Source organism: Corvus cornix, chromosome 2 (assembly GCF_000738735.6).
Source record: "Corvus cornix cornix isolate S_Up_H32 chromosome 2, ASM73873v5, whole genome shotgun sequence".
NCBI classification, from domain to species: Eukaryota; Metazoa; Chordata; class Aves; order Passeriformes; family Corvidae; genus Corvus; species Corvus cornix.
In genome coordinates, this window is record NC_046333.1 from 132,218,909 (window position 1) to 132,242,637 (window position 23,729).

Sequence of the window (23,729 nt, forward strand, 5' to 3'; positions counted from 1 at the left end):
TTAAATCCCGACAACTTAAAAAAATCCAAGCACTACTGGAAAACAAGACGGTGAAAGTCAGCAAGTCTTACAAAAATACGGAAGTTTCTAACAGCTGAAAGGAACTGCAGCATTCAGACAACATCTAGGACAGTGTTTCTAATAATTTCATTCACCCAAAAGAAAACCTAAATGAGCTGAAATTTACGTCATTATTCTTATTCTGAAAAGTACCCTCTATTTCGGCACTGAGTGAGCAAGATTCATTTAATCAGGAGGAGAAAGAAGGGGGCACTGCATGTATGTGTACGTGGGTTTTTTAAGAGTTTTTTTAATTTGAGAGGAGGAAGTGTTTGAGAGGAAGCGGGTTGAGATAGGAAAAAATAAATAGATATTAAACTATCTTTAGACTGAAAGAAGTATCTGTTGTAGTAGCTTAAACTTCAAAGTGAATTTTTACTTGACACAGATTTGGAAAAATAAGTATTTTTAAACACTGTTGTATAGGAGAAAATTTCCTTTTGATAGTGATGAACACCTCCTCTTTGTGAGGAAATCACCATAACAGAGAGATGGGGCCACTTCAGGCCACTGGCCAATTCTACTCAAACCCTCAGAGAACTTCAACACTTAAGAGTCTCTCAGACTAAATTATACATTATGACAGATTCTGGATCAAGAGCTAGACAACTCATTGCCTAAAGGATATTTCCCACACAGGTGGCCAGGAATGAAAAGAGAAAATGTCTTTGTGAATGATGGTACCTCTCAGACAGAAGCATCCTGCTATGACATAATCACTGTGCTATCACTCCCTTCACAGAATACATGAGATCAAGAACATGAACTTGAAACCAAATAACCTTCTCTTTTTTCAGTATGGAACTACTTTCTTGTCAGTTACAGAACAAGGAAATGGTTCAGAAAGTGCACACTGTATGACAGAATCCAAGGAATACTCTTGTGATTGATCTACTCTTCTTTCACTATAGTTAGTTTTACTCCTGATTCAGTACTATCTTGAAAATTCATAGGCACAATGCCTAGAAGGTTCCAAGTTTTTACCCAGAATATGAAACCTACTTTCCCTCCAAGAAAACTCCAATACTTTACTAAAAGAATATTTTCTGTTCTTCCCACAGTATTTACTGCAGTTTCTGAGAAAATGAGGCAATGATTACATCCAGAAACATACTAACATTTAATGAGACATGAAGTGGAAAAACTGCATTTGCAATTATATTTACTTGTAGAAGAATCAAGGAGTAACTTATATTTGTGAGAAAAAGCTGCAGTAAACTCATTGGACATTAAATGTGAAATCTCTGACAACCACAGACAGTAGTAATGAAAGAAGGCATTCAAGAATTAAGTGGCAGTTCTCCTTTATTTGGGGTATGTTAGACCTCCAGCAGCAGTTTTGTGTTCAGTTTCAGGCATCACAATTTCAGAGATGTAAACCAACTGAAGATGGCTTGAAAACAGAGTAACTGCAATGCTTAGATATTTTAAAAACACACTCTGCAAGAAAAGATTGAATGAATTAGGATTGCTCAGTCTAAAGAAGAGGTAACTGTAGTGAGAGATATGGTAACAGTCTCCAACATATTAAATGCCACTTCAAAGAGAGAAAGTGTATAAAGAACAGAAGAGGAGCTAATGAGTTTAAATTTTAACAAGGAATATTCAGGTTACATTGTAGGAAAGTTGCCACTAAACTACCCAAGAAGTTCCAGAACTTGTAATTTCATTCTACAAAAAAAAACATATAGACAAACACAGTTTCAGAATTTCATGATCAAAATTTGGGCATGTGTTTTGAAGATCTTTTCCACCACCACCACCACCTCCCCATTTGCCCTGTGCTCATATAAAATTAATTTAAAACAAAAAAGAGGATTATCATGTTCAGTCAGCCTTGGTACAGAAACAGAATGACCATGTGACCATGTTTAACACACGAAACATGAAACACAAAGGAACAATCCCTTTCAACAGTATTTGCTGCTTCCTACTTCACCTTTTACAGTAGCAGCAGATGAACAGGTGACAGCAAAACCCAACCACCAGCACAAAGAAAAACGACCCATTTACTTGCAGTGTTCAAACTAAGAACTAAAATTAAACGGACAGATTACAAATTTCCAGATATTAAATGCCAACATCCCACTGATATAATGAAAACAACCAATTAATTACAGAGTAATTAATTGTAGTCTATAAAAGTAGTCTATGAAAGAGTAATTGAGTTCTTACATCTTAAAGCACTGTCTACCTTCAAGTGAAGAATGAAAACTTCTCCTGTTTCTGCTCCACTGACTCTCAAGGTACTCAGAGACTACAAGACTCAATAGTATTGCTTTCCCAGCTACCAGGTACACAAAAAAACACACTTACTGTCCTTGCCTTGCTAGTGTTTCCAGTATTCTCCCTACTGGTTTCAAATAAATGTCATTTATATTGTAGCCCCTTAAATTCCATTGCTAGATTAGTGTAATAGCCACATGTTTTCCTGTAAGGAAATGTAGTTGCTACAGTAAAACTATTTTTTCTACTCCAGAGACCATGATGCAGTGGGAGGCATTACAAAGTAAAATCTGGGCATTTGAATGTCCAAATGAAAAGAGAAGTGCAACCAAGGCATAGTATTACTTACACAATTACACTAATCTTGCATTTTAAAAAACTAACATGCCTTTTAAACCAAACTGAATAAGACAACTACAAGATCATAGAGTCAAAGTTAAAACTGGTCAGAGTTAAAATTCAAATATACTGCCTGAACTGATACTTCAGTTCTTCATGGCACTGTGTTAGCTTGGTAAGCGTAAGCATTGCTCTCGGGAATAGAGAGTGAAAAATATGAACTACATCACAGAATTCAAAAGCAATCCTACCAAATGACAGAGGTAAAGCAATATACCAAATTCTGGACAGGCTAGGTAAATCAGTAAAAAATATCTCTCTGAAATGGCACTGTGTCTGAGGAAACTGGAATTGGTAACGATCACTTATGATTTAATAACTGATATGACATACATCATAAGGAAGAGTCTTCCAAAAATGGAAAATGTTCCAAAGAGAAAATGTACACACGAAATTCAAATGCCATGTATTTTTTTTTAAAAGACAGTAAAAAGTAAAATGAACTGTGAGCCAAAGTTAACTCTGTATCTTCAGTTTTATTTATCAAACTGAAAAATCTCTTCAACTTTCTCTTTTCCTGTGTAAGACCAAAACTATGAGATGTTCTGTTTGTATTACAATTATACTAATTCAATGCAGGTCACTTGCATTTTACTGAATCCAGATGACATTTAGTAAGCTAAACATAGGCCAACTGGCTTTTTATTTTTTTTAAAGGCGGGGGCTGATTGCCCCTGGGAAGGTCATACAGTGGCTACAGAACACAATTGCTTGAATTACATTTTGACTAACATCAAACACAGAAGAGAAGCTAAAAACTACCTTTTTTTTCCCTGCATGCCTTCTAGATTTCTCATATTGAAATATACTAATTTAAAAGTCACCTCTTTCCACCCTGAGGTGATACATACAAACACATTCACCAAAGTTTTTGTTGTTTCCTCTTTCTCCACTCAGTTTAAAAATACACATTTTTAATACTCTAAGTAGTACAAACAATTTAGTTCCCACTTTATTTTTAATATCCCCAGTGGCTAACTAACCTTTTCAAGCCTGCTCATTTGAACCACAGTAAAAAAGAAAAACATAGCACCCTAGATTTAGTGAGCACTAAAAATAAGCCTCTTCTATTTCTGCAATAACATTTGTATTCTCAAATCAACCTGAACTGCCATGTAATTAGCCATACAATAACCTTTACTGATAATGCAGAGAAACTAGCTCCAGAGGAGAAGGAAAACCCTCAAGCTTATCCCCAAGAAAGAAATAAACAATATGCCTTCCTTAATGTCTTAGTTGTGATCAAGGGCTGATTCTCTTTTGACAAAAACACTGGCTATAAAATAGCTATGCTATTAAATAAAACATCAGTTTAGACCTAGTGCTCCTGACTGCAAATCTGTCAGTGATATTCTTTCTAATCATGTCTGTCTGGACTTGGCCTCTTTTTTCCTTCCCCCCAGAAGTTATCCACCTCTCAAGCACCATTATCAACTGCTAAAATAAAATGTAATGCATATTATTAGCCTCACTAGTTGTTTATTCTGTAACACACTGAATTATACAAGTTAGTTATTATTTGTATCATCTAAAGGTTTCGTATCCACCTCTAACTCCTCACAATATGATTTGCTACACTTTTGATAAATTTCACCCAAAAGAGGAAACAGAAGCATAACCCAACACAGATTAATTAAAATGCATTACGCTAATGGCATCCAATGCTAATTAGATGTCCACTAGACTTGGTCATCTTCAAAATACTGCACATCCTACAGGAACTGCACACCCTACAGGAAGTCATGCAGATAAACTTAGTTGTATGTCCATGGTATCACTCTACAAGATATCAAGGACATAGTAGAGAAAAGTTCTTCATAATTAAGAAAAAAAATTAATAGAATAAGATATTTTGGAGGCCAGAAAGAAATACAGACACTGAGAGAAAAGATCTGCAACACGGTGAATTGGCCTTGCATCTATTTTCCTTTGCTTAAACCAAGTTATAAACAAACCTGAAGAGAGAAGATGAAAAAAATAGCAAGCATCTATCAAGACTCTTGCATTACTTAGCCTGGAATATTTTACAAAATTTCGTAAGTGCTGGGGTTGGGTCTGTGGTCTGTGTTTTACTGCCCTGTCCAAACACTTACTAATCATATTTTCTACATTTTTGTTAGCATCTGGTTTAACCTACTACATTTTGTTCCATTCAAAGGCATGTATCAGACTGACACTGCAGAGAAAAAAAACAAGTGAAAGCATAGCCCTGTTACTATAGGTACACAGAGAAATAACATTCCTTCACAAACAGTTCAGGGAACAAAAATTTATAGCCTATATTACTGAAAAAAATTACAGTTTAGCAATGTGGCTGTTGCAATCACTCAAGTATGCAAACAATACAGCAATAGTTGAAGCAGCGACTAGAAATGCTGATATCGTATAAATGGGCCATATCATACCCTTAATTCCTAGCAGCTTGTCCCCACTTTATACAAAAATACCTCAGGGCAGACAGGGGAAAGGATTTCTGAATGCAGAGGTTCTTCAAGACATGGTAACCATATACAGTTACATGTAAATGGCCTTTCCTCTCTCCTCAAATGATACGTTTGCAATCATACTCCTGGCTCCCCTAGCAATATGATAACTATTTACTGAATAAACTGCATAGTTCACATTAAAAGCATCCCAAAAAGCATCTTCAAGACTCATCTTGCTTGAACAGCCTTTGAATGACAAGATGCTTGTTCCGGTTTGGCCAAATTTAGAAATATATATATACTCTGAGAGAAGGCACAACCACCCCTCCCCCCACCAGGTTCGGGAAAAAAAAATAAATTTTCCTCGAAGGAAAGTGAAGAAGATAAAACTATTTATTTAACAAGCACATGGGAAAGGAAAATAATGTTAAATGGTAAAATCTTTCGCTGTAGAGGAAAAACCTGGGAAAGTGTTCGAGTCCTCCCTTTGGTCTCCTCGGAGCTGGGGCTTGGGCCGGGGCCAGGCCCTCTGTGCCCGGTGGAAAGTCCTCCCGATGTGCTCTGATGTTACAGCAATCAGGCAGTCCAGTAGAAAAGGGAGAAAATCCAAAATTCCAGAGAAGGAAAAGTTCAGCTCTCAGCCTCTCTCCAGAGAACAAGGAACTGCCGAAAAAAACTGGCCAAAAGCTGACTGGAAAAAACTGCCAGCCTGGGTGCTTCCTCGCTCCCCCCCTGCCCCAGCTGGAAAAAAAACCTGCTATCTTTATGTGACCTTGAACAAGTTTCAAACTGCTTTGAGAAAGTTTTGCTCAGTTTTTTCTTCCCCCTCTCAGGCTCAGTTCAGAGGCATAGAAAGGCCAATAATTAATTTCTGGGCATAGGTAGCGATATGGGATACACATCATAAGGTCACCCCAAGACAATGCTTTACAGCACATGTATGGAACTACCAAATGAAGGCTTTGCAGATCTGAGAAAGGTACACTTTGAAAACAGTGAAGAACTTGCATCTCTCTCTCTCTCTCTTGCTCTAATTATATGTATTCATTCCACCCGAGCAGCTTCACAGAAATTTCTCTAGCCAGCCTGAGATAAGAGTATCTAGAATCATCCCTTAGAGCAGAGACAATAGAGGCAAGAAATATTCCTCAGTGGAAAAATACAACATGAACGACATCTATGTTAGCTGAGGGACGTATGCAATTTGAAAAAGGTTATCAGCTGGTTAGATTCCCAGCATAAGAAAATAATAACCTAATCCCTATAAAAGTCTGCACAGTCACAAAATTAATCAAACTCCTCCATTCCTCCACAGATCCAAGGTCAACAATAAGGAAGACTATTAAAAAGGTGCAGGTTGAAGGAAATGACTACAGATTCAAGAATTTCTGAGGGACACCAGTCACAGAATGTTTGATATTGGAAGGGACCTCTGGAGGCCACCTTGTTCAATCATCCCCACCAAGCAGGACCACTCAGAGGTAGATGTCCAGGACTACGTCCACATAGCTTTTGAATACCTCAGGTATGCTCCAGAACACTCCCTAGCTGAACAGGGTTCCTAGCACTCAAATACAGCTGACTGAATTACAAGTTCCTCATGGAAGCCAATAAATTGAGAAGTAACACAAGTGATAAAAATCCTAAAGAAAAGTCTTGACATGAAATAGGAAGAATCATCATTTCCTGTGGATTTCCAAGGCAAGAAGACCTTCTTTGGAAGTCCCCTACCACAAAGGTTAAGTTTTGAAGCATTGTTCCAGACCCATGTTTTCCTGAAAAGTGTCAGAACTGTTCCTGACAAATATTACATTACTGAGCTTAAGGAACAAAGAGCTTCACAGGGACTCAAACTTTGCTTGACTTCTTGCTTTCTCAGGAGACTGATCCTCACCTGGGAAAAAGCAGTCCCCCTTACGATATCACTCCTCTTGGTCACATGTACATAGAGTGTCCTCAGGCCACAGAGGAGCTCTTATGTCTAAAGTCTCAGATGCGAATGATGGGAGGTAGATGTTGCCATCGTGTTAGAACAGGACAAAGGCTGAAGCTATACCAGGCAACCAGAGTCTCAGACAGATTCTGAAAGTCACCTATGAGCTAGCACAGTGTGAATACAAATTCCAGACATACAGTTCACTCATCCAGGCCAAAGCAACACACTAATATAAAGCAGGGCCACCATAAGACTTTGCATTAAGAGTGCCGTGCATTTCTGGAACACTCTTTATCACAGTATTTAGAGCTAATGTCTTCTCTCTGAAACCCTACACATTTAGCTCAACAGCAGACCACACAGTGCACCCAAACCTATTTCAAATCAGAAATGAGAGCAACTGATTTGGAAGACAGCAAAAGTTAGAAAGCTGCTGAAGACTACTGGCACAAACTTCAGGCAGAGAAAGGCTGGGCATGCTGCCTGAAGAGACAGAACTCAACCCAAAAGCAGCAAATGCCAAGTCATACAGCAAAGGTTTCCCTAGAACAGACAGCAACACCAGAAAGTGCAGAAGGTGGTATCTTAATCATTCCTTCTGCAGTTTCTCTTGGCTACCTACAAGGAATGACGTAGGGTGATGCTCTGAAACAATGACTCAAAAACAGCATAGCACACTCCAAAGGGCCTTTCCCATGGCAGAGCCCCAGGCACTGCATAACCAAGACAACCAACAAGTCCCATGTCTAGTGGATTATCTTCTTTGTCCATAAATGGATATGCCCACTGAAGAAGGAAATTAGCCTTCATAAGTTAAAGGGAACATAAAAACGTAACTAGGAATGGCATAAAGATGATTAAACAAGCTATCCAACCAGCATAGAGCACTCACTTGAAGAAATTACTCACTTATTTTGAACAAGCCTTTATTTTAAGCAGTAGCAAACTCCACAGTCAATCCTAAATCAGCTGACATACAAAAGAAAAGGGAGATGTGAGATTGTTCCAGGTTTCCTTTACACAGAAAAATAGAATGTGAACATACCTGTTACAGACTGCTGGGCTGTAATGCCTATGTTAGACTGTCACAGGCAATGATTTAGAAGACAACCATGTAAAGAGAAGTGTCAATTGCTTAAGCTGAAATTCAAGCACACATTAAACTAAGAAGCTGATCTTAAAAACAGCAGCAAAAGTTTTAGATAGGATAAATTCAGGATAAATTCCTTCAAAAATTCTATGCCTGTAATTACATTTTTCATTTTAAAAAAATAGTCAACGATTGAAAAGTTTTCATGTGAATCTGCCCAGCAGTACAGATAAATACAGGATGATTTACCAGATGCTCTGCCTAATTCCACTCCAAAGGACATATCTGACATCCAGTTGATGCTGAAAATGCATAAGAAGACTCATTTTCCACACAGTAGTTAAGCATTACTTGGGCATCCATTCTTGGCAGTAAAACTGAGAGTGTCTTGGTTTAGTATCAGATGGAGATTCAAGATCACCGGAGCTCTTGGGCATAAACATTTTGTGAAGGTCTACAGAAACCAACAGTTTGCACTTGTATGGTCACCAAGAAGACATCATGAAAGTTACTGAACAAACAATGCCTTCCGAGTGTTATTAAACCCAGAGACTAAAACATAATTAAACAAATACTCATTTTTTGCCTGACTGAAAACATCCACTTGTAACAGGCATTATTTGCAAATATATAGAATCAAAGAACTCCTGTGTGTGTGTGTGTGCCTGTTTATCTATACGGAGTTCTTTGACAGATAAATCCATAAATATATACCCCTGCATATAAAAAACTAAGTTTTTTGTTTATAGATATTGAGATATGTTTATGGGTTTTATATATACAAATATATTCCCCTCAAAGAACTAACTCCATAGATACAGATATTTTAAAAAAACAGTAACAATAAAAATTTGTTGTTTTCTTCACCTTCATTCAATGGAGGCAGGTTTCCACATGTCTGGAAGTAGCTTGTAACCATGGGAAAAAAATACAAAGAATACAATGCTCATTTTTGTGTGAAAATCCTGAGGCTCTTTACCATCTTCTACATGCAAATTTTTTAAATTTATTGCTCTGCCTCTCAACAAGATTTGCCTGTATTTCCCTAGCAAGGCTGTTTGTATTGGAGATGAAGCATAACTCTACAGTACATGAGCACGAGGTACTGCAGTTAAGGAATAGTGAATTCTTAAAATATATCAATTACATCCCATTAGCTACTCACATGCATACCCTGAACTCACAGTCACTGTTTCTTCTCGTTAAGAAGCTGGTGTGCAGAGACAACAAAATACAGGTGAAACTACTACTACTGAAAAATCTCAAAGCAGAGGTTCCCCTAGTGAAGGGATCACCATGTCTGGGTATGGCGCGTTCTCATTTTCTGTGTGAAACAGAACTTCAATCTCTCAAAGAGACTTTGCCAAGCTTCACTCCTGTGACTTTACTTACCTTTTCTCTGCTTGCATGCTGGAGAGCTCCCGTTTGCCTAGCCAAAGCACCAGGGATACAAAAGGAGGTGGAAGAGATGAAAATTCATGTGGAAATTGGGAAAAAAACCCCAATACTTCTGAGCACATCTTGCCTGACCTTAACAACTCAGACTAAGTTTCAAAATTTGGCTTTAACTTATGGTAGGGGACCAGCCAATCATTACTCTGGCTCTAAACGGGGCCATTTAAAACCTTCCACTTCTAGAACACATCCCTTTATCTGCCAAATGACACAATTTTTTTTTTTTGAGAACCACTGTTTATGTACTAAAAATAAAAAAGCCAAGCATACATATTTAAACTGTCTGTAACAAGTAGTCGCCTTCATTTTTTTAGAGAATACTCGATAATTTCCTTAGGCAAATTATAAATAGACTTAATGATAAATTTAGGAAGAGAAAACATATAACTTAACTCCTAAATTTGCCAGAGGTTCTGTAAAGAACAGCATCCAAAACCAACACACCTTACCTTTGCATATCATCCCACCAGCCTTAGCTTTCTCTGCCATTTGGACTTAACACCCCATATATACAAATCACTCCCTCAGTGTAAGAAAAGCAGTCTTTGGTTGACCATCATTGGAATGGTTATTTGAAACTAGTAATCACACAATTCTTATCATATTACCAGTATTTTATTGGAAACAGATGCTAGCAGCACAACTTAGTAAGAATTATTGAACAACTTTTCTTTCAATTTCGTAACAAATTAGGCAACGCTTAGTTGATGCATCTGAAAAAAGTTACAGAATTGCAAGCCCTAAGGCACAGGGCTGGTGTCATAATTTAAACCATCACCATCTGAAATGCAAAGGCATTAGAAACAATGTTTTACTCTGTAAAACAAATTTCCCTTATAGATGAATTTGTTAATAAATTCTGAAGCCTCAATAGCAACCAAAAGCTACCATTTCAATGTTAAAAGTCTAGCAGAATTCTTACAAACATAATACTAAAATTCCCCAGATGTTTATAAGTAGTGAAATACAAATAAATAATTAAATACATCTTTTTAATTAAAGCCCATTTTGGGCATAGCAATCATGAAATTATGACAGAGTTTTTGATTCCTATCATGAAAGCAAAACAAAGCTAGACAAGGGAATAATGCAGAACTCAAATCATCCTGTGTGTACACTACAGCAGCAGAGCCTAGGTAATAAGTCCCCAATTTAAACAGAAAGTAAGATATTTTTAGTGCCTGTTTTTAGCTCCAGATTTGGTTTCTTGGCCCCTAGCAATCCATTTTACTGCTTTTAAAGTCACTCTGGGAGGCTATTTTTATAAATATGATTGATTGTTAAAGGAAACCAATAAAGGTGGAGATTTTGTCAATTGCTGAAATTCTGGAGTGTGAAATTACTTATTTTGGCAACATGCATCAAGAGCATATTTTCATCAAAGTTATGTTATAAAAGGCAAAAAAAAAGTTCCTGTGTCAATGCCAGGTTTGCCAGTCTCCCTCTACTCACCATGTGTCTTCTGATAACTGTCATTAATTAAATGCGTTACAAATGTAATTATGATATTCCAGATAGACTTTCTTCTTCTGTTAACATTGAAGGTTAATTTTATGGAAAAAAAGTTCCCTTCAGGTGTGAAGAAAACTGAGCCAACCATGTTCTTATTTTCTGCATATAGGTAAGGAATCAAGGTAACATCCTAACTAGGCTATTAAAAAGCAGTAGGAAAAGAACACAGTGCATGAAACAATACCTGACGACATATATGACTTAACAGCTTAAGAAAATGAACATTATACACATTGTCTTCATTGTAAGAAAAGGCTAAATAACTAAGGAGTCAAGAACAAACTCTCATATTATGGGCATGTTAGTCTAGTTGATTTTTATCAAAGCTCTTTTCAGACAACACTAAAGCAGCTTTAGGAATCGTAATGCCAGATCAGAAACACTGCAAAAGAATACATTGTTCTCCTCCCATAAGTTAATTTTAAAAAGAAATTTAATAGGCTAAATTTTGCATCAGCTAACTTCATGCTGAACCAAATCTTAATCTAACCTCAACATGCCAGCAGCAGAAATCCTGCAGCATATGCTTCAGCAGCTCCGTGAAATGCACTTCTGTGTCCACACTCAGTCCAGGCACCATGAATGAATTCAGCATGAAAGGTTATGAATTACAGCCTGAAATAGAAAGTATCTTTTACACGGAGAGAGGTAAACATGGAAACAAGTTCAGAGACCAAGCACGTTACTTTGGGTACAGAGGCACGTCAGGGCGGTGCACTGCTCCTGAGCTGGAGCCGTGTCATGTCCTGCTGCCCTCGGGCAGCACAGCTGTCAGAGGGAGCACCCACCAACTTTTCAACACCCATCCAGAAAGACACGTCCTCTGGCTTTTAGCCTGTCCTACTGTTCATCCAGGCCTACAGCAGTAAGACCTTTCTCTAGCAACATCAGCTTACTGTAGTATTTCCAGTCTAAGAAAGAACGTTCCAGCTACTTCACACGCCACGTATTTTCACACCAAGCAAGTGGCAATGCAACCAGTTGCTCCATAGTCACAATTTATACATGACAATTCACAAGATTGCTAAAAGGATCAAGTTACCAGAAACTTTGTGCCAATTTCTCTAAATAATTTAACTATTCTGTTTAACTACACATGGTTTACAAATCAGGAACTTCAATACGCTCATTTTCACCACCAAGAATCAAAGGCTAGCCGCTTCTAAATATCAAAAAATACAGCTTGCACAAATTAGTCATATTTTTCAGAGAAACAAACAAAAAGCAAGACATTTACAGTACACACACAGTTGCTCTAGAGAAACTCCTGGAGAAAACTGGAAGGGGGACAGTATGGGCAAAGTTCACTTGTGTCTGGATGTACCTGCCCAGTGTAGATGTGCCCTCTGTCCCAAGGTTAAAGTCCATGATTATTACATTTCCTAAGGAACATCCCTCTTGAAACAGATGACTGTTTCAACACATGCATGTCAGTTTGCCAATAAATCCTGTGCTGGCTGATGCTACCTGTTTTACATTTTCATAGCACGAAAAAAGGAGCAGCAGTAGAGAGAATACTGGGCTGCCATCTCCAATGCCCAGTCTACAATCACAGCACCAGGACACTGGGAAGTACTGCACCATAGGTACCCATGAATTCCATCAAAGGTGCTCTCTTTTCTGGGAACAGATTATTTCGTTATCTTCCAGAATTATTCTAAATTTCTGGGGGAGAATGGAAAATGTAAGACACCTTAAACTTCTCAGACTCTGTTCCTGTAACTCTCACTATAAATCTGATTTGCTCCACCAGAACACCAACTTTTCTTCTATTTTTAATCATCAACAGTATGGCATGGAGCTCAGGAATGTATATTGCAGAGAAGGCTTCTGTCAGTAAAGCATAGTTTCTCAGGCAGGTAGGTAATGATGAGCAGTATTTGCAAGGATTATGTCCATGTTTGTGTTTCTGAAACACAATCTGATAATGCATTAAGATTTGTGGCATTTGGAACACCATATATGTAATTTTCATAACATGAAAATTTTCAGACATGGTAAAGAAGCACAGAAGAAAGTAGAATCTGGAGGTAACACTCATGTTGCCTTTATTTGTTTCCCATGGGAATGCAAATAATGACAACTTACATCTGTAATAAAATCTTGGATCCATACAGCTTTAAAAGCAGACAGACTGTGTTATCTAAAAACTATGAATTTTTACTCTACTTTTCTGCAGGTAGTTATTACAGCTTTCAAACACAGCTTTTTAAGACAAAGGATATCAAAAATACTTCCCATATCTCAGTGTATTTTTAAAACAGCAGAACAATACAAACTGGCATTTGTACAGAAAATTCTAATTTTAAAAAAAATCTCAAATTGTATAACCAAATCATTTGAGTTAGTTTGCAAAGTACTGACTGTGTGTTAAAGCTTTGTCTAAGTATTTAGTCAGTAAAAAAGGCTGAGCCAGGCTGATTTCATTCTTCTCTAAAACCAGGGTGGTCTACAGGCAATTTTTGATACCCCGGGTGTTGCCAGGGAAACAAAATGAAAACAGGTGCCATCAAATATAAATTAAGAGATTTAGTTCTATTTTAAACCACCTTAAAACAAAGTTTCCATAAACTTAGCTGATACTACTACAAATTTGACAATACTTTATAACAAGAAAAGGATTATAAGTTGTCTTTAGACCATCAAGTTTTAACTGAAGCAAATTTAGACTGATTGGCAACCCTTCCTCTTAAATAAATAAATTTCTTCATTAAATATGCATCATCCTCTTTAAAAATTACCTAGTGTACATTTTAAGGCAATACAATACCATGACAGAAACAGGGTCCATGCTTTCTTAATAAGCTTTCCTCATTCCAAATTTTATCCTCCTCCCCATCTAAGCAATTTTTTAGATTTTTTACGAAGTAAACAACCAGTATAGGCTTAAAGCATAGATAAATCTTCTGGTAAGTAGCAACAGAAGCTTAATATTTTTCCTCCTAATCTGATTGCGGTTTTCTCCCACATATTAAAAAATCAGATATCCCTTTAACTAAAATCCAAGTAAATACACTTCTGCTTTTAAAACTTGTAATAACACGTTAAGAATTTGGCAATACAGCAGTCAAGTCTCTAAAGCACTTCCTCCAGGTCAACTAGCTATACTGACAGAAAACATATTTAAGAAGAAAATGAACATACAATTCACTTTAATAAATAAACATTAATTCAAGTTTCAAAGAATGTCTTAAAATGGGGGGTTTTTTGGCTTAAAAAGACGTTAGTCATATACAAAAATTCATTTCAAATAAAATTCATTTCAATTAAAAGCAATATACAGTCATCCCCTTTAATGAAGCTAACTTCCAGACTCTGAATAAAAATTAACCTTGTATATTTAGTGCTAATCCTAGAACTTGAAAGATAGTAGAAATAAAAAGAAATGGAAGTATATTTGTAGCTAATATGTATAGCTCTTCCCTTAAACGTTTTGAAATCTGTGGTATATTTTAAAACATCCTGCAAGGTATTATAGAATCGCTAATAAAATAAATTCTCCTGAATTTGTGCATAAACACCGTGCTGAATTATTTTCCACATCCATAGTGCAAGTTAAAGAGAAACTGAATAAATTCAGCATACAATGACATGTACAAATGATGGAAAGGTGTTTTTTTTCCAAATAACAGAGGCGGTAAAGCTCATTAATAAAAAAGTCTCATCATGTTAAAATTTTCATTTTATATTTAATGAATCTTGATGATTTACTACAAATTGCCTACTTCAAATAAAATTTTCTTGAGATCTTCAAGTTGCAAAATAATTTTGCTTTGCACTCTGATCTATGTTTACAGTACTACTAACATCACAAATAAGCAAACTGATACCAATTTAAAACTTCTTAATATGCTTTCTTTGGGGGGTTGTTTGCTTGTTTGTTTTTAACATTTGCCTGGAAAGAAGGCAGCCAGCTCAGCCACAGGGGTACTATTAACCTATGCCATGCTAGGTCTGTCGAATACATTCCGGACTTTACCCTCATTAACAGCTCTATCAAATAATCTTTAACAATGCTTACAGATGCAGGGCTTGAGGCAATGCTCACTCAAGTCATCAAGAATATTTCCATTAATTTCATGGCTTCATTCAACCTCTGTTTACTGTTCCAACATCTTCGAAAAATAATCTTCCCGGGTCCAGCATTTCCCACTGAAGTGTCTTGTAAATAAATAGGTAGCATCATGGTACAGTCCTTTTTTCAGATTAGCACTTCTAAGAATCTGAATCACTCACAAAAGATGCACAGCATTACATGAAACTAACAAAGATCAAACTCCCCTTACAGTTATTTTAGTTAAAAGTTTCAAGTTAACTCATTTGTGTGTAATTATGAAATTACTGTACCGATCCTCCGCTTACTTTGAAAGTGATTAATCAAAGTCAGAGAAAACCAACCATCAACTGAAGCATGTCTCAAATTTCCTATTCAAGGATAAGTCTAAAAAGATGCACTTATTTAATTTTAATTAAATCCTCATTTAGAAGCACGCAATAAATGTTTTCCATTTAATTCAAATTAAACTCCAGTTCCAGGACAAATTTCAAATATTCTCTGCTTCTGCTACTTTATTACACATGACAGATTAACATTCCCATTTTGTACATATACGCACCAGCAAACCCAACATAATTTAAAAATGTAAAGAATGTATACTTTTAACAGTAATAAACATTTATTCTACTTCCAAACTTCTAGTGATATAAAGAAAATTCTAGAGATGTGAAGGAGTGATGATGCATTCTCTAAGCCACAGTCAAACATGTATGCTAGATTCTGTAACTTTTAACTGCACTTTGTTTATATTGCAACAGTTTTATTACATGAACTTTCAAGCCACCTCTTCACTGAAAAGAAAAGCAAGATAGAGAGATGCAAGAAAAAAGAAGAGTAAAATTAAAAAGCAATACCTACAGGAAGACAACAATTACATACATCAGATTGCAGAGTTTTTCAAAAGGTTTAATGTGAACACACCTTAAGTAATCTAGCGTTTTCACAGCAAATCAATGCTAATGCTGTACCATTAAAGAGTTCAATAAACCAGAGAGATCTGTCAGTCTTTTGTTTGGGAAGCCATGTGGCAGAACCTCTTCAAAAAGTTCCTTGGGCTATTAGGGAGGAAATTTTTATCTTTGAAGTTTTGCCAGAGAACAAATGGTATTTTTCCTATCTTGCCTTCACAATGGTATTACAAATCTCTCCTTTCTCATAAAATTGGCTGATACTAAGCATATTATCCCTGTGCATAGCAAGCTGTCCAGTCTTGGAAACTGGATGCTGCCATGCTGGCACATTATTCTCTACAAGGCTCAATACATGTCACTGAATCTGGCAAAGTCAAGCAATGAACTTCTGATTGCAATTTAATAAGTAAAATATCACATGCTGTGTTTCATATGTTTTGCAACCAGATACCTCTAAACTTGTCTTCAGTGTCTGAGGACGACTCGCTACCATTTCTTTTTAGTCCATTTATATATTTTGACTAAGCCATGCCATAGGAATTTTCATTAAAATACTATGCTAGGCACACTGACAAACTGAAAGAAATTATATTTCTGTATCACAAGAAACTAGACTATACCCCTAGAGCAGTTCCCTGAGTTGACTTAGTCACTCATCAGAATTTCTCCCCTTCTCCTCTACAGCAAGTCCACAGGAGGGCTGATCACAAACAAATAAGCAAATTAAATCCTTCTGAAATTCGCCGCCTGCATTAATCTTGCAGGCATTAAATATTAAAAAAGAAGTTATGTTCAAAGGGTACTATATCTGTATCTGTGACTAGCATTTCCACAAAGAATACAAGCTTAAGGAAGAAAGCACTTAAAATCACCTTACATTTTTAAGTGAACACCAAACATATTTTAACTAAAATTATAAATTGTAACTTTAAGTTTAGAGAATCACATACCCTTTGAAATGAAAAAGAATTTCAAAAATCTACAGAGCAGGATCTCTGCACCTCTATGAGCAGCTTGCCCAGGAGCCACAAATGCAACTTTGACAGATAATGATTTTTCTGCAGGATCACAATTTGCCCTTTACTTAGTTTTCAATTCACTGCTGAAAACTCAACCACAGTGAAAAGTAATGTCAAGCTGACACAATTACCAAGTACCTAAAGATTCTCTTTTTACCTAGTAAAAATGCCATTACTGTAATAGTTAACAGCTGCCTTAATTGTATTCCAGAAAATTTAGAAATTTATTTCCTCACGTTAAGGTACATATAACAACCCTTAGAAAACATGCTTTCAATACACCCATCAAAGAATAACAGCTGACGAACTAAGCTACCAAGTCCAACTGTTGGTACAATTACCGCAAGCATTAGCTGGCATCGTAACTCACAGAAAGAGCAATTCTCCTGGTGATCAGTAGCTCTGTTATCTAGATATTAAGATTCAAGCAAACTCTATGCAAATATTTCATTTAGGTAGGACCTCAGGCACCTGCTCACAAAAAATGGAAACATGCACAGATACTCAAGTTCAAATGCACACCATCACTCATTTTCATTTGCCCAACATTTATCATCTTATTCCAGAAACCTTGTTAAAAGGAGTCAACTCAAGAACAGGGTGTTATGACCTGGTGTGCACCTCAGCAATTACCTGCCACATCATAAGCAGTTCAGGTAAAGAGGTCTGTTCACACACTATAAAAACTGATCATTCATTTAAAATAAATAAGTAAATATGTTTATTTTGACAAATAAAAATAAATCTTGAATGAAAAAGCATTTAGTACCTTTTTTTTTAATGTACTGCTGAAAGTATTGTCTCATCTATTTTGGTCTTCTATTCATACAAAAATCCCCACACAGCAATCGTTCACATTTTGATCAGAGCAGGTGGACCGGTTGCATACTAATTTGAATTAGCAGCATTTTTAATTAAAAATTAAAGTTTTCCTTTGTTAAGACCCCTTAAGTAAGTCACACTTCCTTAGAGTACAATCCTGAAAAGCTGTTGAACAAAAAAAAGAGAACTACCAAAGATACAGTGCCCAGATCAGCACTGGTATTAGTATAGGTGCAACTGGTCTGAACCACATACTACTACTACTCATCCAAGGAAAAAACGTTACATACCCCAGTAGAATATGGGGTCATATTTCTCATGGTGGTTTATGTGGAAAGCAAATCCTTTGAGATTGAATTTTTTTTCCTCAGTCTATAGAGAGAATATACTTTATCTTCTGTTAGACAAATACAGTCTGGTGTTAACAGTGCCTTTTTTTTTTTTCTTGAATAAAGTTATAACACCTATTTGAAACTTTGGCTATAAATAGTACCAGAGGCAAATATATTATGAATCAACACTTCCCTTCAGCTGCACGCAAACTTAAGGCCACTGGAAGTTTCCCCCATGAAGTTCTGCTGTATCACAGCAATAGCATATAAAGATGGAAGAACACAATGAGGTGGAGAAGGAGAAAGGCTTTGTGGGGGAACACTGAGACATGAAAGGTCTAGAATCCTGTCTAATTTTATCAATATGTCCAACCAGAAAAAGCCACAAAGGACAGGCAGAACAGCTACAAAAATGTCAGTTTGTCCCTTAGGACAAGCATTTTTAAGAGTCAACTGCAGAGATGCTTTACAGTTTCCTTAAATAATTACTAACTTTTAATCACAATAAATTTACAGATGGCCAGCTGAGACTCTGGTTTTTCAATAACCTTAAGTCAACTTGGTTGATGCCCAAAAACAGATGACCCATTTCTTCTACCAGTCCCAGCCACACATTTTTGTCCCCACCTGGTTCAAGCACCCTGTTAACAATATTGTTGAAAGCTACTTCTTGCTACTTGGTCAGTTTTCAGATGGATCCATTTTCTGATCCAGCTTTTCATGTGGCCACCTAAATGCTCATTCCAGCAGAAATGGGTGTTGAAAATGCATGGAAACAGGTAGGAGTACCACCTGTCTGCACCCATCACCTGCATTTAGGTCTGTATAAAGCAAATACAAAAACTCCATTTAAAGCCAGGAGAGGGCCAAAGGTCTTACAACAGCCTTTTGAAAACCCTGCAACAAAACACATGCTTCTGCAATTCCTCTGCTGTCACAACTATATCACATCAGTGTCTTGGGTCCCTCACTGTAAACACATATTATGTGCACCTTACATTATCGCAGCTCACTGTGACTCTTCCACAAGATTGTGAAGAGTAGTAAAATAATGAACAGTAATATACAATGAAATACCCATATTTTAAACTCTTTAAATATTAGCTCACTATCTTGATACAGCAGGCAAGAAGACCTCAAGTTACAAATTAACAGCGTCTCATGGAAAGTTCTTAAAAGGTAAAGGACTTTTAGAAGTTAATTCAAAGTCTTTTATAAAGATAAGCAAAAGCACTAAAATAAGAAAACCATATACTTTTACAAACCTAGCCTAATTTAAAAGCAGTAATGCTGAGATAAGATATATGAACTCTTAGAGAAAATAATAGAAACCAATGAGACAACACTATCTGTTGGAGAGAAGAAATGCAAGAGTGACAAGACAGAAGTGGTTTTTCTTTTTTCCTCTCCTCAATTTCTAGCACAAAAGGCATACAGAAAACTGTCTTCTCAATGGCTGAAAAACTGGTCCGAATCTGACTGCCATGCTCCACATGACACCTTTTTTCTTACAGCCCTACAGAGCAATAATTCTCACTTCAATCTCCAGTTTTAATGCAGTATGTCAAGAATAAAAAACTAGGAAATTGTAGTTTGTTATAAGACACATCAGGAATAAAAGGTTATTACAAACAGATTAGTCCAGGGTGGAAATGACACAGGCAAAGCAGGAGGCATGGATAATCTGGGTAAGTGCCATGGAAAAATAAATATCATGATTGGACTTAAGGCAAATGGAAGCAGTTCAAACTGGCTTCCTCCAATTCACTGCAGAACATGTGATGTCCACATGTCCATTTCCAACAAACTTCACCATAAAGAAACAAAGACCAATACTGTGAAGTGTTGAAAAACACATCTAGCACCAGCTTCTTCTATGCCACCACAATGTGAATTACTGCAGCTGCCTGATAAGCATGAAAGAAAAGAGTTTGGGCTTTTTTTGGCTTTTTCTTTTCCTTCTCTTTTGTAAGAGAGCTACCAGCATTTATTTGAAGCACACCAACCTGTCAGTAACTGTTGGCCTTGCAAAGAAGAGCAAGTTTTATAACACACACATTTCAGTTCTATAGGTGGTCTAAAAGGCTCAAGAGCAGTAACTCCCCTCAGCCCATTTCCTCTGTCCACTACATGCTCCTACAACTTCTCTGGCCCAGTTCTAGGAGGTTTCTATCATGTTAACTTTTCAGAACATCAGTTCCTTTATCCATGTGAGGCCACAAAAATGTAAGTGCTTGCTTAACAGAAAGGTCAGGAACTCCTGGCTATGGACAGCCTGTCTCTAGTACCAGCAGCCCACACTTAAATTGATCATAAAAATCTCAGCCTTGCAGGAATAACTGATCATATCATTGCATGAACACAAGGAAAAATTTCAGTAAGGGTGGCCTAGAAGGACCTCAAAAAGAGCCATGCTTAAGTTTTAGGATTAGCTTTATGGCAAAGTGTTATTAATCTACTTGTTATTAAAGCCAAATACCAGCAGCAGAAGGATCATACAAAAACTATGCAGCTTAAAGGATGTTCCACCAAAACCAATTCTTACACGACAATTTGAGATCATGGCTTGATTAGCAAAGACAGAGGATATTTCACAAGCACGTTATCAGTTTTTAGCAAAAAAGCAAAATCACAACTGCTACAGTAAAACACTCCATTCTCTGTGGTCTTGTTACAGATTTAAAAAAGGGAATTTAGAAATAATAAGGATAGATATCACATGCAGAGGAATGACTGAACAAAACAGTTGGTGGTTTGAATTAAGTTTTGTCTGTGGTAGGACAAATATTTTATCACTACAGGACAGCATATATGCTGCAGTCAATGGGGACATGGGAAATCAGCTGTTACAACATCACTGCAGCTTCAGAGGAAGAGATTGAGTCTTACTCTAGAACTATAATGAAGTCCCCTTTAATTAGCTCCACTATAAATTGCTACCTGCTCATCACACCAGAGCAATCAAAGGCAGATGCAAACACTGTTAGCCACATTAACCCTGGCTGCTGAACAATCTACTGCAATCAACATGCTTTTAGCCCTGCTAGATGGGTTAAATTATCTAGGTTTGAGTGATTTTTTTATCAGCAAATTCCTTGCTATTTCTAGTGGCTGTATCATCATGTTTTAGGGCAACTTAAGGATATCTGCATTTTTCCCTCCTTTAAAACTACTTGAAAACACTACTCCTTTGAAAAAAAACCACAGAAAATACAGAAGTTTCACTTTTCATCATTAGCAAAAGCAGAAAAGGACTCTGACATTGAATATGTGAGGCATTCCATAAATCTTAGGTGAATAAAGCATTAAAACTACTGAGCTGGCAAGTACTCTTGACCTTTGAGCCTCAAACCAAGTGTGACAACTACAGCTCCTGTTGAACTCAGATTTGCAGCAGAAACAAGTGAAATAGCATGGATGACACTTACGCAGTCAAATACACTATGACAGAAATACTTAGCCAGAAAAAAACCTGCTTTTTCTTCCCCCTCCCACCTGAAATACCATTTTGCATCCTCCACTTCTTCTTTCCCAGCTGAAACTAGTACAATTCTTTGGAATAGTCAGAGTGTGGTTAAGGAGAGGAAGCTATGCTTGTTTGCATGGAATCTGCTATTTCCTCTCTGCCAAAACACTTGTTTAAAGAAGTCATGTAATATTTCTATTAAGCTGTAAATGCAGTTGACAAGGAAATGGCCTACTGGCAGTGCATTACCTTTGTGGCAGTGCCAACCAGCCTACAGCAAAACAGTGCACATGGTAATTTCACTGTGCATTCCCAGGCAACAAAACTGTGCCTTACATAAATACCACAGAACTCCAGCAACATCTAGAAAAAGCAATGAAAATTTGCCCAAGCTTTCATGCTTGCCTGTATCAATTCTGTGTCATAACTAAAACAAAGCATCTACATATGGCCAAAAGTCCTGTGAAGCTGTATCATATGACACCAGAAAAACTATTGCAACTTAAATCTGTGTATTTCTTGTTAACCACTGTAACAACTCACTAATAAAAATGAAGAAAAACTGGAGGTATCAAATATACAAAAGAGTACTAACTACATACAAGCCCTTAAAAACCATAACGTAATTTATTAACAAGAACACATGTATGTAATTCAGAATTGTGTTAAATTACTTTGGCCTTTGATAGCATTCACTTGATTGCAAGAGTTAAACAGGTCCACAAGCATTCAAACTCAGTGACCTTTGATTTATAAGCAGCTGTTGTCATGCACATAAAAATTCTCTCTGATAATGTAGTCCTCACCTTTCAACAGCTGGAGCAACTACATACAATGATGTTACTCAGATGTAATTAAAGCATTTCTGTTTGAAATATAACCAAAAATCCCAGCACAATCAAATGTATTCAATTTGTCATCAATCATTCTTCAAAATATTTTTAGAGGTTATTTCATCTTAACTTAAATTCCCATCAAAATCCAGCTTCAGAGATACTTATTTTGTTCTCAGCTTTTGCCTGAGTATTTTTAGTTTGAATTGTAATTTTAAAACAGTTAATTACATGGAAAAAAAACATGGTGCAAGAAAATAATTAAACTTTGCTTCCAAAATTATGTAATGTCTCAACACAAATCACTTGCTTGCTTTAACAGAGCTGCACATTGTCATGAAATTTTAGGAAATATCTCTCCTCTAAAGAGCACACACAACCAAAAACCAAGAACCTCACTAAAAAATAGCACTGAATACACTTGAACTCAGATGTCCATCACCTCACAGGAATCGTATATGAACAGTACCTTCTCTTTCTATATTGGTGGCTTCTTTATAGTAAGATCCTGATACAGGAGGCACCAGCAAAAGAAAACTGAATAAAATTGCATGACATTTTTGCAGCAAATTGCAACGATTTTTTGGAAAAAAATATGCTTTAAGTAATATAAAGTGCCTTATTAATTCAAAATGGGTTTTAAACAATTTAAGACTGGAGTGTTTATTGATGCTCAGTGCAATCACCATAGCTATTCTACAGCTCATTACAAAATAACAGCATGACTAGTGTCAAGTTAGCCCTAGGTAAACATTGTTCCCCATGAACTTCTCCAGGTAACTCCTTTGTAACTGCTACTCCTCATGAAGCAACTAATTCTATTTACATTTTATTTTGCAAAAAGTAAACTAATTCAGTAAAAGACCTTAGGAGCCATAATAAATAAAAGCTGTCAGGTGTTACTAATATTAGCACTGCTCCCATGGGACAGTTCTGAATTCTTCTTTAGGTCACCTTTATTTCAAAACTGCCTTTCAAAAGAGGACAGACTCTTGGTGATGGAAGTCTCCAAGTGCAGGTACAGTACAGAACAGATTCGATATATTACCCCAAAGCCAATTCAGAGCTTATTGCTGTAGCTCCCTCTCAAGTGGAGATAAAGGCATTCTGGAACCTTACAGAAACGTCTTAAAACACAGGCAAACTGGAGTCAATAGGAAGCAATGCGGAAAGTAAAAATTGTTA

At 36.7% G+C, this 23,729-nt stretch overlaps 1 protein-coding gene across 1 annotated transcript in view; it reads right to left on the reverse strand.

The window, feature by feature from the left end:
• The window catches only part of STK3 (serine/threonine kinase 3), a 134,319-nt gene that overhangs the window by 82,609 nt on the left and 27,981 nt on the right, over positions 1–23,729 (reverse strand). The window lies entirely within an intron of this gene.